The sequence below is a fragment of the Chrysemys picta genome, chromosome 2 (assembly GCF_011386835.1).
Source record: "Chrysemys picta bellii isolate R12L10 chromosome 2, ASM1138683v2, whole genome shotgun sequence".
Classification (NCBI taxonomy): Eukaryota; Metazoa; Chordata; order Testudines; family Emydidae; genus Chrysemys; species Chrysemys picta.
In genome coordinates this window covers 110,741,959-110,757,903 of record NC_088792.1, presented here as the reverse complement: position 1 = coordinate 110,757,903, position 15,945 = coordinate 110,741,959, and positions in this window count along the sequence as shown.

Sequence of the window (15,945 nt, the reverse complement as noted above, 5' to 3'; positions counted from 1 at the left end):
AAAGTAGATGGATGAATGACTGAGTGACATCCAAGAGTAGGCAGCTGGATCAATGAGTTGCTGCATTAGTAAACCAAGGCCAGGAGCGGCGCTAGGGTTTTTGCCGCCCTAGGCGGCAGCGCTCCTCTTCTGAACATTCGGCAGTGGGGTTCCTTCTGCTCCGTGTCTTCGGGGCACTTCGGCGGCGGGTGCCGGAGCGAGTGAAGGACCCGCTGCCAAATTTCCGCTGAAGACCCGGAGCGGAAGGACCTCCCGCCACAGAATTTCCGCCAGGGGTGGCAAAAGGCCGCCTCCCCAAATCCTGCCGCCCTAAGCGACCGCCTAGGGTCGCCTAGTGGAAGCGCCGGCCCTGACCAAGGCAGCCTTATTCCTCTGCTAGGACAAAATGGGATGGGGCTGGTTATAACAGAGAGGTCTATTCCAATGAGAGTCAGCAGTGAGAGCATAGAGAAAGTGAAGCTAATAAAGGCTCTAAAGTCTGTTTGGTCTACCCCTGGCAAGAGAACCCAGTTCAGTTATTTGGTTAAGCCATTAGCTATTGGGCAGATGAAGAGCTGAGTTCAGCAGAAGTAGACACAGGAAAGTTGGCTGGCAAATGTCACATTCAGTAATGCTTTGGCTCTCTGAAGCATTGCTAATAAGCTATGATTTCTGTTAAGGAAATTTAGTTTGTTAGCTCTTTGGGACTGGAGCCATGTCTTTATTCTCTCTACCTAGATACCTAAGGTATTTAGGGTACTATTTAAATGTTAAATAATAACTAATGCAAATTCAGCTTGTCCATTGTCCCAGACAATGGGTCTTATGGATAAGTAAAACATAAGTAATTAATTAATAGTATTTCTTAATCTTATTAATACTGAGTAGCTTAGTCAGCTAGAATTTTTTTTTTTAACCTAGGCTGGTACATTTTCCTGACACTTGTGCAAGGCTGAATTAACTGTCTGCAGAAGAGCAACCAGTGAGAGAGTGCAGACCCGGAAGGATTCAGACTGCTCTAGATAGCATCAACCATTCACATCTGGAACTTGGCTACTCATGAAATATTGGGAAATAGGAGAAGTTTTGATCCTAATTTAAGGGTTAATAAAAGCTGGGAATAATTAAAATCTTGAACTCACTGCAGCACATCTGTAGCAAAGGCAACATTAAAGGGTGACTAGCCGACTTTAGTCTCTAGAAATGCTAACTCATCAAGGAGTCCATTGGGGATCTTGTTATGCACTTGTACAAAGGAGTAAGGGAGTGGAAGGTGTCCAAGCTACCCAGAGAGATAGGGAGAGCAGCCTCTGTGGGGACTCTGTGCAGGCAGATGGGCAGGGCACAGAGGTAGCAGAGCTTTCACACCACCTTTCCCTGCCCTCTGTTCAATGTGTGAGCAGTGCAGCTGAGCCATTGCAGAGGGGAAAAGTAATTCATGCCAAATATAAAGATAAGGAAGATTATTTTCCCTTGGACCAAGTGGGGTCCATGTCTGCACTCGGGGCAAAGAAAATCCATGTTGCTCCTTGATCAGGCTTTTAGTAAACACCACTATTTAGCACTATTTTTCCCCATGTTTTACATTCCCCATTTTCCCTTTAAACTAGTCAGAAAAGATAAAGCAAAGAGCACGAACACACAAGTGATTTTTCAGAATGGAAGAAGATGAGGAGTAGAGCTGTTCAGTGTATTTATTAATACTCCAGAATATGGGGTAAGTAGTGAGGAAGTGGAATTTTCTGATAATACAACATTTATTTAGCCTAATAAAAACTTCAGAGGACTTAGAGAAATTCTGAAGATAGATATAGTATCACTGGGTAGCTAAGCAACAAGAGAGCAGGTAAAATTCCATTTAGGAAAGTAGAAAGATGAAACCAATTCTCCTGTTGAGCTTTACTTGCCGATTTTTGTATGTTACTTTCTGAAAGCTTTTGTGCTCTTTATTCTTCTTCCTAATAGGGCATAAAAAATAGATAAACCTATTTCTTTGATTGGGATCACATTTCCCTCAATCTGACTTGTACATTTCACATATCACAGATCTTTAACCTCTTCTACAACAAAAAAGAAAAAGCTTTTTACAGTTGATATCATACAGCTTCATGTTGCAAGAAGCTTTGCTCTTATAATATACATTTTATTTTCCCTTCTGTGATTCTACAACCTGTTATGACCTCCTGTTGTGAAATTAGTGGACTTTTGATGGCCCCAGATCTATACTCAGATCAATTGTAAATGACTCAGCCAAGCTGTATTTCAGTTTGAATTTTGTCTTTAGCCCTACTGTAATCCACATGCTCCATTCTCAGGAAGGGGAGGGGGAGGGCTTTTATAATTTAAGGCTATTGACCTTAAATTTTTGAACAGATGAAAACATTAATTTTGCAGCTTAATAACTGGAATTACTTCCATGGTAAAAATGGATTTTGTCTGTTTCCCTGTGTTGTTGGTATCCTTTATTAAAATCAGCCAGCAGGAGGCTGTCACATAAAGAATGGCTGGCATCCTTTCCCCCGAAAAGCCTCAGGGTCAAATCTTGGCCACACTAAAATCAATGGTAGCTTTGTCATTGACTTAATGGAGACAAGATTCCATTCAGTATCTTCCTCTGCGAGTTTCATGAGCTCCATCAGCCAAGGCCATACTTATTCTCTTAGGCAGATGTCGCACTGCATTGCTGCATTCAGTAGGTACTACGCTTACACAGAATGTTGTAGTTCGTAGTGATCCAGTTGTGTTCTTTATAAGTAGAAGAGGATAGCTGTGCTTTAATATTTAGATAGCCATTATATACTGAAAAGATGGGGAAAAAGCTGAAGGATAAAGAAGGGGTGTGCTTCTGTAGTGTGTTGTATATGATGGCTATGCGCTATGTGAAACTATGGAGTCAGTCCAGTTGTTATTGATGGATATCGGTATTCCAAAAACAACCCTCACATTTGATCTGTTTTAGCAGAGATGGAAAAAGGAATAGATATGGAGATAGAACCTATGTACCTTTAAAGAGATCATGGTGGAGGCATATCCATAGGTGTTCTGAGGAAGCTTGCCCTATATCACTGCCTTTTCTTTGGTTAAATATAAACACAGAACTTCAGTTTTCAGGGCTGTGTATCGGGCAGTTTCAACAAGTATAACAAGAAGAGGTCACTGGTTCTCAGATTTTAAGCAGGGAATCAACAGCTGGAAATTTAATAAAAATGTACCATAAAGGAAAAATAATGAAATGAGTGATTTTCAATCATTAGGAATTCCAGGGTTTCCTGGGAATAGTAACAATGGCACAGTTTCCATTAACACATAGAATGGACTGATTCCAGTAGGCATCTAGACAGTGGAAAAAAAACTCAGAAATCCCATCTGTGAAAGACATGCACACATTCAATTTGCACCTAAAAGCACTAAAGCATGTGTAATATATTTAATTAAACTAATTATAAAGTACAATTCTGATAAATGAGTGAGTATAAAAACAATCAGTTAATCACAAGATATATTGATAGTTTTATAACATGATTATAAGTCTCATTCAGGTAATTCAGAGGGGTTGAGACACTATTAATCACGTAATGTCAATGTTGCAGTCTCTTGATATGAACAGGTCTTATGAATATAGTCTCCAAATACTATACAAACTTGCATCTCTCTTAATTACGATGAATGTTTATTTCACATCTTCTTAGATTGGAAGATGCTATACACTTTAAAGACTAGTTATTGATCATTCTACGCATATTAAAAACTAAAGTGTACATATATGAAAAAAATTTAGATGAGATACTTGCTAGAGTTCTAAAAAACTTTAAAATGTCTGCTTCACAGATGACATTTTTCTAACTCCAGATCAAATTAAAAAGAGTTGAATTACAAAGAAACAAACATAAAACTATAACAGAATAGTCTAATTAAATGATAAAAAAATCAACCAAATATTCAGGTGTGCAAAACACTCATTTTCATAGTGAAACTTATATGCAAGGAATCTCTAAAGCTGAAATTATTCTCTTCCGCTTCATATCCTTCATAAGGACATTAATAGATACATTTATCTTAATGGCACTCCTAATCAACATAGCCTGAAATTCTGATTTTGTCTGATAATCTTTTCATGTATTTTGTGAAACAGTTATACTGGGATGTCAGGGCAACAATATCCTTAATTTGAATTGCATATATGTGGCTTAAAAACAAAGGGAAATTTGCAGTGCTGTAAAATATAGCAACATCCTATAATTATATAACATCCTATTTTAAAATGAAATCTACAGAGACTACTACTCCATCTTTACTAAAAAATCTGCCTCTATTTTTGAATTTGCAATAGGAAATGTTTTTCAAAAATGACAAAATATTTCACAAAGTCTGCCATGAAGTAGTTTCTACTGTCTGGATGGCTGTGAGAAGATGGGTGCAGCTTGTAAGTATATATTTTCCTTAGAAGAAGCAAGGGCTAGTCATATAATATTATTATACCTAGGCCTTATATAGCACTATTCATCAGTAGATCTCAAAGCTTTTGATAAGGGGGGTGTCAATATCATTACTTCCATGTTCCAGATGGGGAAACTGAGGTACAGAGGGGGAGGACTCGGAGCTTGCCTAAGGTTATCCAGCAGCAGAGCTAGGAATAGAACTTGGGTCTCCTGAGACCCATTCCAGTGCGCAATCTATTAGGTCAGTGGTGTTCAGCCAGGGGTATGTGTACCCCTGTGGGTACATAGATGTCTTCTGGTGGTACATCAACTTTTCTACACATTCGCCTAGTTTTACAACAGGCAACATAAAAAGCACTAGCAAAGTCAGTATGAACTAAAATTTCATACGATGAATTTTATACTATATACTATACACTGAAATGTAAGTAAAATATTTATATTCCAATTGATTTATTTTATAATTATATGGTAAAATGAGAAAGTAAACAATTTTTCAGTAATTGTGTGCTGTGACACTTTTTTGTATTTTTATGTCTGATTTTGTAAGCAAGTAATTTTTAAGTGAGATGAAACTTGGTGGTAAGCAAGACAAATCAGACTCCTGAAAGCAGTACAGTAGCCTGGAAAGGTTGAGAGCCACTGTATTAGGTCAGACTGCCTTCCAAAGAGCAGAAAATTAGGAACCAGACAAACTGAGGTTTTTTTTTTTCCTGATCTGTGCCATTGATGGGCCATAGTAATACAGACTACAAACACCATGTGTTCGTTCTTCTGCTGGATGTGTCTCTATTTGAGTGAGTGTTAGATATTTTTTTAGTAGCTGTCTATGTTGTTTGCAACTCCTGATTTGTTGCAATACATAACCCTAAGCAAATCACTTGATCTTTATGGTCTATGACAGTGTGGGCAACCCGCGGCCCATCAGGGTAATCCGCTGGCGGGCCACGAGACATTTTGCGGACATTAACCATCCACAGGCACTGCCACCCGCAGCTACCAGTGGCCGCGGTTCACCGTTCCTGGCCAATGGGAGCTATGGGAAGCGACGCGGGCTGCAGGGACGTAAACAAATTGTAAACAAACTGTCTCGCGGCCCGCCAGCGGATTACTCTGACAGGCCGTGTGCGGCCCATGGGCTGCAGGTTGCCCACCACTGGTCTATGACATTGTTCCCATCTGTAAAATTAGGACATTGCTATATTTACCTATGTTATGTGTGAGTGTGTTGTAAGGCTTAACTAAACGTTTGTAAAGCCCTAAGTAAGTGCAAAATATAGTGGCTGTGGTGATAATAGGAGTTTCTGGCTCCCAGCCATGTATTAATCTCACTAGCACTCTCTGTCTCTGCAAGAGATACACACTACAAAAGCAACTCACTGCATGCTTCAGTTTGTGACATTTCTTGTCTCTCAAAATACCATATAAAATTACATTGTGGCAAAGTTGATAAAGGGTTGGTGTTTGCATATTTTCAAATGTTATTTCTATTTTGGGACAATGTTGATCTACTCTATTTATTGTTGGTAAGCTAACCAATTCATTGAAAGAATGTGGCAGTTTTGAGGGTATAGAGTCCTTTATAATAATATCATCCTAAAATTCTTGAGCAATTTCATCTCCCACTGTGATGAGTTTTGGAGATCAACTTTACATTCCATCCTGAGGGTCCTTTTGGATTGGACTGGGAATGTGTGGTTTGTTTTTTTTCTTTTTGCGCATAATAGATACTAGATATCTTACTTTCCGCCTGTCAGAGCTGAGTCAAATTACTTATTGCCAGTGGATTGTCTGATAAAGGTGAGCCCTTTTCTCTTCCTGTTCAACAGGTCTGTGTGACAAGACCTGATTTTTTTTCAAATGTACTTATTTAATATTCACAAAATTCACCCTGTTAGTTATCTACAAACTCTTTACCTCATCTTCTTGCTATTTCTTATTTGTGGTGTTTGATTACCTAAGTAGCATGGTTTTGTTTCTGCTCCCTGATTGGATGACCGAAGCTTTTTAAAAAGGAGAGTAATCTGTAACAGATGACATAGTGAATAATTGAACATAAATAGCTAATATACTTGCTTTTGCATGAATAACCCTATTGCATATATATATAAGGGTAGTGACAGGGTGAACATTGATTCTCTAGATATTTGTGCAAACAAAAAACTGGAATTGAAGTGATATCCACAAAGTTTTGCAGTGGTTGGCCAGCTTTACTTGCCTAGTACTTATGCTGTCCTCCCTGTGTAGATGATTCAGTTCTTCCATATAAAGCCTTTCTATTCAGATCAGTTCATCCCTAATAAGTTTGAACTTTTCTTTTGGACTTGTTCTTTTGGATTACTTTTATTTTTCTTTTGCTCCTTTTTTCAGTTTGACTTTTGCTGGACCTCTGGCTCCCATTCCTATTATTTTAACTTTTGGTAAAGTACCCCAGTTCTGTGTGATGGGCACTAGATAAGTGATTTATATAAGTTTCTGGGATTTTCATTTCATCTGTGGGTCACTCTGAATGAAGCCTAGACCTGTTGAGTAAGTGTAAAGTGATGAAAACAGCTACAAGCATGGTTGAGAGCTTTTTATGTTTAGAATATCACTTGGTTGAATCATCACTGGGTTTTATGTTGAATCATCACTGAGGTTTTAGTAGTTCTGCAGAAAAGGACCTAGGGGTTACAGTGGATGAGAAGCTGGATATGAGTCAGCACTGTGCCCTTATTGCCGAGAAGGCTAACAGCATTTTGGGCTGTACAAGTAGGAGCATTGCCAGCAGATCGAGGGACGTGATCATTCCCCTCTATTCGGCATCGGTGAGACCTCATCTGGAGTACTGTGTTTAGTTTTGGGCCAGACACTACAAGAAGGATGTGGAAAAATTGGTAAGAGTCCAGTGGAGGGCAACAAAAATGGCTGGAGAACATGAATTATGAGGAGAGGCTGAGGGAACTGGGATTATTTAGTCTGCAGAAGAGAAGAATGAGAGGTGATTTGATAGCTGTTTTCAACTACCTGAAAGGGGGTTCCAAAAAGGATGGATCTAGGCTGTTCTCAGTGGTAGCAGATGACAGAACAAGGGGTAATGGTCTCAAGTTGCCGTGGGGGAGGTTTAGGTTAGATATTAGGAAACACTATTTCACTAGGAGGGTGGTGAAGCACTGGAATGGGTTACCTAGGGAGGTGGTGGAATCTCCTTCCTTAGAGGTTTTTAAGGTCAGGCTTGATAAAGCCCTGGCTGGGATGATTTAGTTGGGGATTGGTCCTGCTTTTAGCAGGGGGTTGGACTAGATGACCTCCTGAGGTACCTTCCAACCTTGATATTCTATTATTATGGTCTTTTACCATCCAATTATACATTCTCAGCCAGGGCCAGCCCTAGACCAAGACCAAATGGTGCCCCAGGTGAGAAGTGTCTTCAGCACCCCCCTCCATTCGTTAAAATTTGAATATCTTATTTTTATTGCATTTGTAGCCCATTCCATGACTTTGATGAACAATTTGCAAGCATGATGTATCCTTGTCAGATAAGACAACAAATGTACATGCTAGGATCTAAAAACTGTATCTATTTATGCCATATATAAGCAAATTAAAAAAAAAAATCATGTCCTCTAAGCTTATGGAAACTTTTTTCATTTAAAAAAAATAACTGAAATGTACTAACATAAAGAAATTGAACTGTGCACCAAGATTGGGTGGACCAGTATTAAATAGTGTTACAGGTGACAGCCTTAAAATACTAACCCTAGTCCTTTAGTTCAGAAGGTCGCTTTTCTTGCTTTTGCCCTTGTAAACTGAAGCACAGTGTCAGAGAGATCCAAAGACTGGCCAATGGCATTTTCAAGCAGTAAAATTGCAAGTGATGTCTGTTTCTCATTGGCTATCATCAATCAAAAATATGTTTTAATGAGCTTGAGCTTCAAAAACCTGCGCTCACCACTCGCAACTGAGACAGGCAGTGTGAGCAGAATCCTCAAAGCTATCCACACATTAGGAAAAGTGTCCTTCAGCTCTCCAATGAATGAATTGGCGAACTTGGAGTGGAAAGTTATTCACGTGTGGCAAAATGTCACAGATGTTGTCCAATTCAACATAGAGGTCTTTATCATTGACATCCGAACAGTCCCCATGTGCCAGCATCTGTGAAGGTCCTTCAATTTTTCAAGAGGGTTTTCCCATCCACTGGCAGCTTACTAAGGTCATCCAAACCCCCCAGGGTCTTTCATGGTGCTTCATTTGACCAAACCTTTCTTCAATGCACACTCGAGCAGTGTAAACAAGCAAGCAAAAAATCTCACCTTTGAATTTCTCCTCCGAGCTTCCCATCACCTCATCTCTGCACTTGTAACCAAACTGTCTCTTCTTCTTCTGAATACGAGTTTCCTTGAAGACAGGCTCAACTCTTAAGTTTTCCACCATTTCTTTGTCAGCAGCAATAGCATCTTCAAATCCTTTGTCTCTGTAGGCCACAGTGAAATCTAGGTAGCTTCTCATCAAAGTTACAGCAGCCGCGATGTCCATTGACTGAGTTTTTAATGCCTTGCTTACAACATTTACTTGGAACAGGATATCGTGCCAAACCACAGTTGAGACCAGAAATTTGAATTCAATTATCTAGTTTGCCAGATCTTGCACCTCGTGTCATATTCTGGCCTTCGCTTTACTCGACTGTGCCAGTTCCATCAGAGCATCATAAACCTCAGTCATGTAGATTCTTTTCAGTACTCTGAAGAGAGATACTGAATCTAAAGATGACACTGCATCTCACACAATTGGGTAGAGGGAATGGCAGCCACAAGTCATGAAGAAAGCTCTTGGATTCAGCTCAATGATCCTTGCCTGTATGCCACTGTTTCTTGCTTTCATGTTTGCAATGTTGTCATAGCCCTGGTTGCTGCAGTGCTGAAGCTTTATTTTATTCTCATTCATAAACATTTCTGGTAGGCATTTTCCAGTAGAGTCATCCAGAAACAGATAAAGCTTTCCTTTACTTAGATACAGCCATCCTCGCCGTCAACAAATCTTACTGTAAATGGCATCTTTTCACTGTGACTAATGTTGGGAGTGCAGTCCATTATTATGGTGTAGTACTTCACTTTGCCAAGCTGCATCAATATGTTATCAAGCACCTTCCTTACCGTGAGGTCAATCAATTTGTTTGGAATTGTTTTGCTGCAGTAATGGTCCATAGCTTCTTTAAGAACTACTCAACACACATGCTCACCAAGTCATCATCGTATTTCCCAAGGAGCTCTACCAAACCGAGGACATTACTGTTAGGTTCACTGAACAATTTATCCAACGAGCTCTGGAAAGCCAAATTTTTCTTTGCAAGGAAGAGGGTAATTGAGATCAGGTGATCAAACATGTTCCTCCAATGCTGGGTTTCTACATCAATAATGCACTGATTTTCTGCATTTATGCATTTGTTCAGCTTGAGTCTAGACTCGACCTCCATCCATTTGGAGTGGGCCATAAAATGGCCACGTGACTTTTCATGTTTCAGAGCATCAGCTAAGTGATGCCAGTAATTGTACCCAGAAAGTGCAAGCAATGATTTGGCACTCTTGTCAATTATTTTGCAACAAAATGAGAACACTTTTTCAGTTGATTTCGAGTAACCTAGCCAATGCCAATTCAGTTTCTCACCATTCTCAAGCACTCTTTCACAGTGTGACTTTGAAAAGTGTCACTTCTGCTCAGTTACTGGAAAGGTCATAGCCTCGATTTTCCTCGACTTGTTCAAAATTGTACAATCAATATCAGCAGAGTTTAGACATAAAGCAGGATCTGATGTATCAATTTGTGGTGTGCAATTTTTCTCACTGCTGTTTCTGTCATCATGTCAGGCTAATTCTTCTTTATCATTTCTCTCCTTTTTATGTAAACCAGATTTTTCTTTATCTTCACTCTCCTTTAAGCTGCCAGGAAAACTGGGTGATTCTCCATCATTTTCCTCACATTTCTATTCCTTATCTTCAGATAAATCTGTTAATTCCTTAGGAATAGGACTTCTATCATTTATGCTTTGCTCCTTAATTTCTTCTGCACTGGGATGGTCTGCCTAAAGCCTGGTCTATGTTCTGTTTCAGATATTTTTCCATCAAATTTGCCCCTTGCTGCAAACTAGATTGCAATTGAGCTTTTCACTTCCTATACTGAGCCCCGGAAGGCTTTTTTGGGAGCATCTTTTATTTTCTATGTGGGAAAATAGACAATATTAGGGAGAGCAAAAGTCTATGTTCTGCAATCTTAAAAAGTCATCAAACATTAAGTGTTAAGCATGGCAAAAGTAGTAAAAATATTTTTTATATTGTTGCATAGGTAGGAGTTGAATAGATATCTCTTGTGTCTTATTAAATATGTCCTTTACTAATTACTACTTACACTCTTCAAGTCTTAAAACACAAGTACGCTTTCACAATTACACAATAAAAGAAGGTTCGCAATATCGCAGCTGGGCTCTCACTTCACTTCACTTCATTCTTATGTCTCATTGACTGACTGGTGACGCCCCGCCCCTTATATACTCACGAGGGCATGGCTGACAACATTCTAGGAGGTTCAAGGAAAATGTAGTTCTCAAAGTCTGAAAGGTTCCACAAGATTCTACAAAAGTCCAGATGATTCTAGGATTTTAGTGAAAAATGAATCCACATACAGAATATCTGAAACATTTTACTTCAAACAGTCTATTTTACCTTTTGTCACTAATAACAAAAGCAGCACCCAAAGCCCAGCGCTCCCCAACCCTGGCATTCCAGGCAGTTGTCTGGTTCACTTGCCCCTAAATCCAGCCGTGTTCGAAGCCATTATGACTTTATGAAATACACCTGTGTGGTGTACAGCTACAGTAAGGCATGCTCGCTAAGAGTCCTAGACCATTGTGATATCAGATGTAACTCAACCAATCATCATCCTTACTCTACAGCTAATTTGCATGCAACAACTTCATTGGTTGTAAGAGGTGTACTATGCAGATGGTAGACTTCTTGGCCCAACTGCCATACCCATGTGACCGCATGGGCTTTCAGCTATTAGTAAAAAAATAAACATTGAAGGGATGTTAGAGTCCAGTTAAAAAGCACCTGCTCAAATACATTATCTGTGAACTAAACTGTTATGTTCATGGTCATGGCTGAATTAGATACTGTCATAAATGTAAAGGGAAGGGTAACAACCTTTATGTATGCAGTAATATCAAATCCCTCCTGGCCAGAGGTACAGAATCACTTACCTGTAAGGGTTAATCTGTTCAATTAACCTAGTTGGCACCTGACAAGAAGGACCAATGGGGAAAGAAGATACTTTCAAATCTGGGGGGGGGGGGGGGGGGGCGGGAGAAGGTTTTGTTTGTGCTCTTTTTTTTGTTTCCTCTTCCAAAGAAAGAGACCAAGCAGGTAACCCAGCTCCTACTGAAATGATACAATTTCTGTAATTTTAGATGTAAGTAACAGCAAGGAAATGCACAAGCTTATTAATACAGCCTACCCCCCCCCATTCCATTTTGGCCAGGCCGCCTCTCAACCCCACGGCGAACCCGATGCTAGGAAAGAGGCCCCAATAGATTGCACGATCTTATTAGGGCATAGTGCTTATCACAGGAAACTTATGAGGGATGTATCCCATAGTGTTTACTGCAAAAAACGTTTCTGCAGTTTCCATAGTATATTGTTCTTCCTAATAAGGGGAAGACAGTTTGGGCACTAAAAGCCAATCAACGTGTGCCTCATTTACTTTCTGACCTATATACTTAGTGGCCTCTGTATAGCAATTAGAAGTGTCCCGAAACGATTCAACGTCACTGCCAGTCCAGGTCTGATCAACCTGGGCTTGACCCTGCTCCCGAATCCAGCCTGAGCGTGCGTCGTGTAACCAGCTCGAATCTACTATGTATATGCTGTCCCATCTGGCTGTTATTTGCATGGTCATAAGTAATTAGTTAAGCATCATTTTTATGTGTTTGTTTGTAGTTATCTTGCTTGTTATCCCCTATTGTATTTATTTGGGAAAATACTTTCTTTTCTCATGTGCTTCCTTCCCCTCATCTTGCTTGCTTAAAATTAGTCATATAGCAGCTGTAGTAGTGTAAATTTAGTTATATATTGTTGTAGTGGTTTAAAAAGGATCTGTAAAATTAATACTCATCATACTTACCATCTTACAATAAAATTGAGTTGTTTTCATCTCTCCTCGTCCTGGGTCATTCACTTCAGTCCTTCACCAAGAACCCTTAAAGAACCACTAGCCCTTATTGGGCAAGACAAAGCTAAAACAAAAGATAATCTAATGTTTTTCCCTATGCTAAGATGTAGGTTTATTCCTGTTTTGTAACTTTGAAGTTGAGCCTAGATGGGAATCCTTTGTGTATTAAATCTTTTTTATTACCCTGTAAAATTACCTTCCATCCTGATTTTAGAGAGGTGCTTCTTTTACTTTTTTTCTTTATAATAAAGTTCTTCTTTTATTAACCTGATTGGTTTTTAGTGTCCTAAAAATCCAAGGGTCTGGACTGTGCTCACCTTGTTAACCTATTGGTTGGTATATTATTTTCAAGCCTCCTCAGGAAAGGGGGTGAAGGGGCTTGGGGGAATATTTGGGGGGGAGGTAGCACTCCAAGTGGCCCCTCCCTGAATGTTTGTTTAAATCACTTGGTGGTGGCAGCAATACCATCCAAGGACAAGGAAAGGAATTTGTGCCTTGGGGAAGTTTTTAACCTAAACTGGTGGAATATAAGCTTAGGGGGTCTTTCATGTGGGTCCCCACATCTGTACCTCAGAGTTCAGAGTGGGAGGGAACACTGACAGATACTTTTGCTGGAAAGTTTAACATAGCATTACTTTATTTTTTAGAATTCAGAACGATAACACACAAGAACCCAAAAAGAGAGGGAGACACAGCAGGCTGAAACAGAGAGGCTAGCTATCAGCACACTGACTCTAGTCTTATGCTTCCCTTCAGAGCCTTCTAGCCAACAAGTGGGACCAGGAAACCTCTTGCATTTAAAGTGATGGTTTGCAATTCTAACTCAGTTTTCAATACACCACATTAAGCTACATTCTCATACCACAAGTTTTACTTCAGTATAACTCCATTGACTTCAGTTGACTTACTCCTGATTTAAACTGGTTTTAGTGTGAAGAGAATCTAGCCCAAAGCATATAGAAACACAATGAAGATCCCGGTAATGAATGCCTAAATAGAGAATTAAATTGGTGAAAGCACTATGGCTGGAATTTTCAAAGGAATAGTGTGCTTAATTTCCTCTGACATTTAATAGGATTTGTGTACCTACTTCTCATAGGCTCCTTTAAAAATCCCAATCTAAAATTCTAGACTGAAATTCTGGTCCTACTCAAGTCAATGGCAAAGTTCTCATTGACTTCAATACGGTCAGCATTTCAACCCTAGTGTACCCCTCCCCCACCCCACACAATAGAAAATTGAACCAATAAAAGACTAGATTAACTCAATGGAGCTATGTGTTTAAAAATACATACAAACAGAAGAATAGTCTTAAATTAATACCTATCAAAGGAATAGGCTTGTTCCTCCAAAGTGCTGTTACTTCAACAAGATTATCAGTTTAGCAAGTTACTACTGAAATTTCAAAAATCGGTGTCACAATATTTGTTGCTGCTTCCATTTACCTCTTTGCTGCTCTTCTTCCCTCCAATTCCAATTTGTATTAAAAAAACTGAAAAGGAATAATCAGTTTCCTGTGCTGTTCCTTTGCATTGCATTTTGTTGTTCCATATTGCATTCCGATACATTAAAAATGCATTGCATCTAAAGCCAACACCAACTTTCAAATTGATACTGGATACTGAAAAAGGTTTCGATTTATCTGTTGGGACTTTGTTTCCACCGTAAAAAATAGAGGTTAGGCTTTGTGGTCCTTTGCAATCACATTAGGGATTAGGATAATGAGCACTAGCATCACTATAAAAATGTGCCAGTTGTGACTATAATAATGGAAATGGAACAACAAATTAATTAGCAGATGGAGTAATTTCTAATGTTTTAAGCCACAAATTAACTACTCAAAAATGCTTATTTTTTTCTGATTAATTCTAACAAGAATACAGATCCCTACTTTACTTAAATAAATAAAAAATGTGCTTTTTTAAAAAAATCAAGGGCTATCGTATCATTTTTCTTCTTCTACTGAGTAACGTCTAGCTTCATTATACCCAGATCATACCAGGGAAGGAATTGGGGAAGGAATTTTGACTTGGAAAATCACAATTCCTTCCCCATCTACCTCCCTCCCCTTTGTTTCAGGGGAAAATAATCTGCACCGGCACTTTACGTATTACTTATCCCCCATGTCAGCTCAGCTGAACTTGCTGTGACATTGGACAAGACAAAGTCAAAGCTTCATTCTTCCCTCCCTCATCTTATGCACCCGCCAGCCACCTGTGTAGGATGGAGAGTAGAGGCTCCACAGAACATGTTCCCTCTCCCACACTGTTATCAGTGATGAGGGTAGTTGCCCATAGGCAGGTAACAATTTTGCCTTACTTGTGCTGATAGCTATTACTCCAGAGGAGTTTCTAAAATAGAAAAAGAAAACAAAGGGGAAGAGCAGGGAAGGGGGAATGTCTACATGCTCAGCTTCTCATTCTGCAAGTTTTACTAGAAACACATCCTAGTTTAGACTAATTCCTATTTACTGTTTCTTCCTTCCAAAGTTACTGCATGAGCCTTGTTCATTTGCTTCAGAAGTATTTGGGTGACCAGACAGCAAACGTGAAAAATCAGGACAGGGGGTGTGGGATAATAGGAGTCTATATAAGAAAAAGACCCCAAAATCGGGACTGTTCGTATAAAATCAGGACATCTGGACACCCTAGAAGTATCAGATCTCTGAGTTCCTGTATGGTTTGTGACCCCCAACCCAGACTATCGAAAGACTAAACCACTTGACAGCTTCTAGCCATTGCTAATCCCCAAATGATGCTAACTCGCAAAGTAGTAGAAAGGGCAATGGGAATAAAGGAGAGAATATTTATAGGGAAGGGTAAGAGAAGGCAACTATCTCTAAATGCTTCCACCAAAATTACTGTGCCAGGTTGTGCAAGGGACCACAACAATAAGCTCAAACAAAAAGATGAATACATTTACCACAAAAAGATTTTCTGTGAATGTTAGTGTGTGAAGCCTGAATCATTGCTTAGAAATCTACTTTTGCTAGGACTTTGTTATTCGTGTATTTCTTCTTCATTTTTGCTTATGTTTAAGAAAATAACCCAAACATTGACAGATGTCGGCAGAAAAACAATGACTATTCATCTCTTGTGCATTGTCTCATGTCCAAATCTATAATAGCAGCAACAGGATTTTATCTTATAGGGGCATATCTTGGTTGGATACTGCTGGGTATCATTGTGGAGGAAGATGGTTAGGAATCTTGTTACCCAGTTCTGTGCTCTCTAGCCATTATATTTTTCCCCTCCCTAATGAAAAAGAGTAATTAAGATCTTGGTAGAGTGGAGCAAGCAGCCATTCCTATACAGTTATTCTTTGGCTA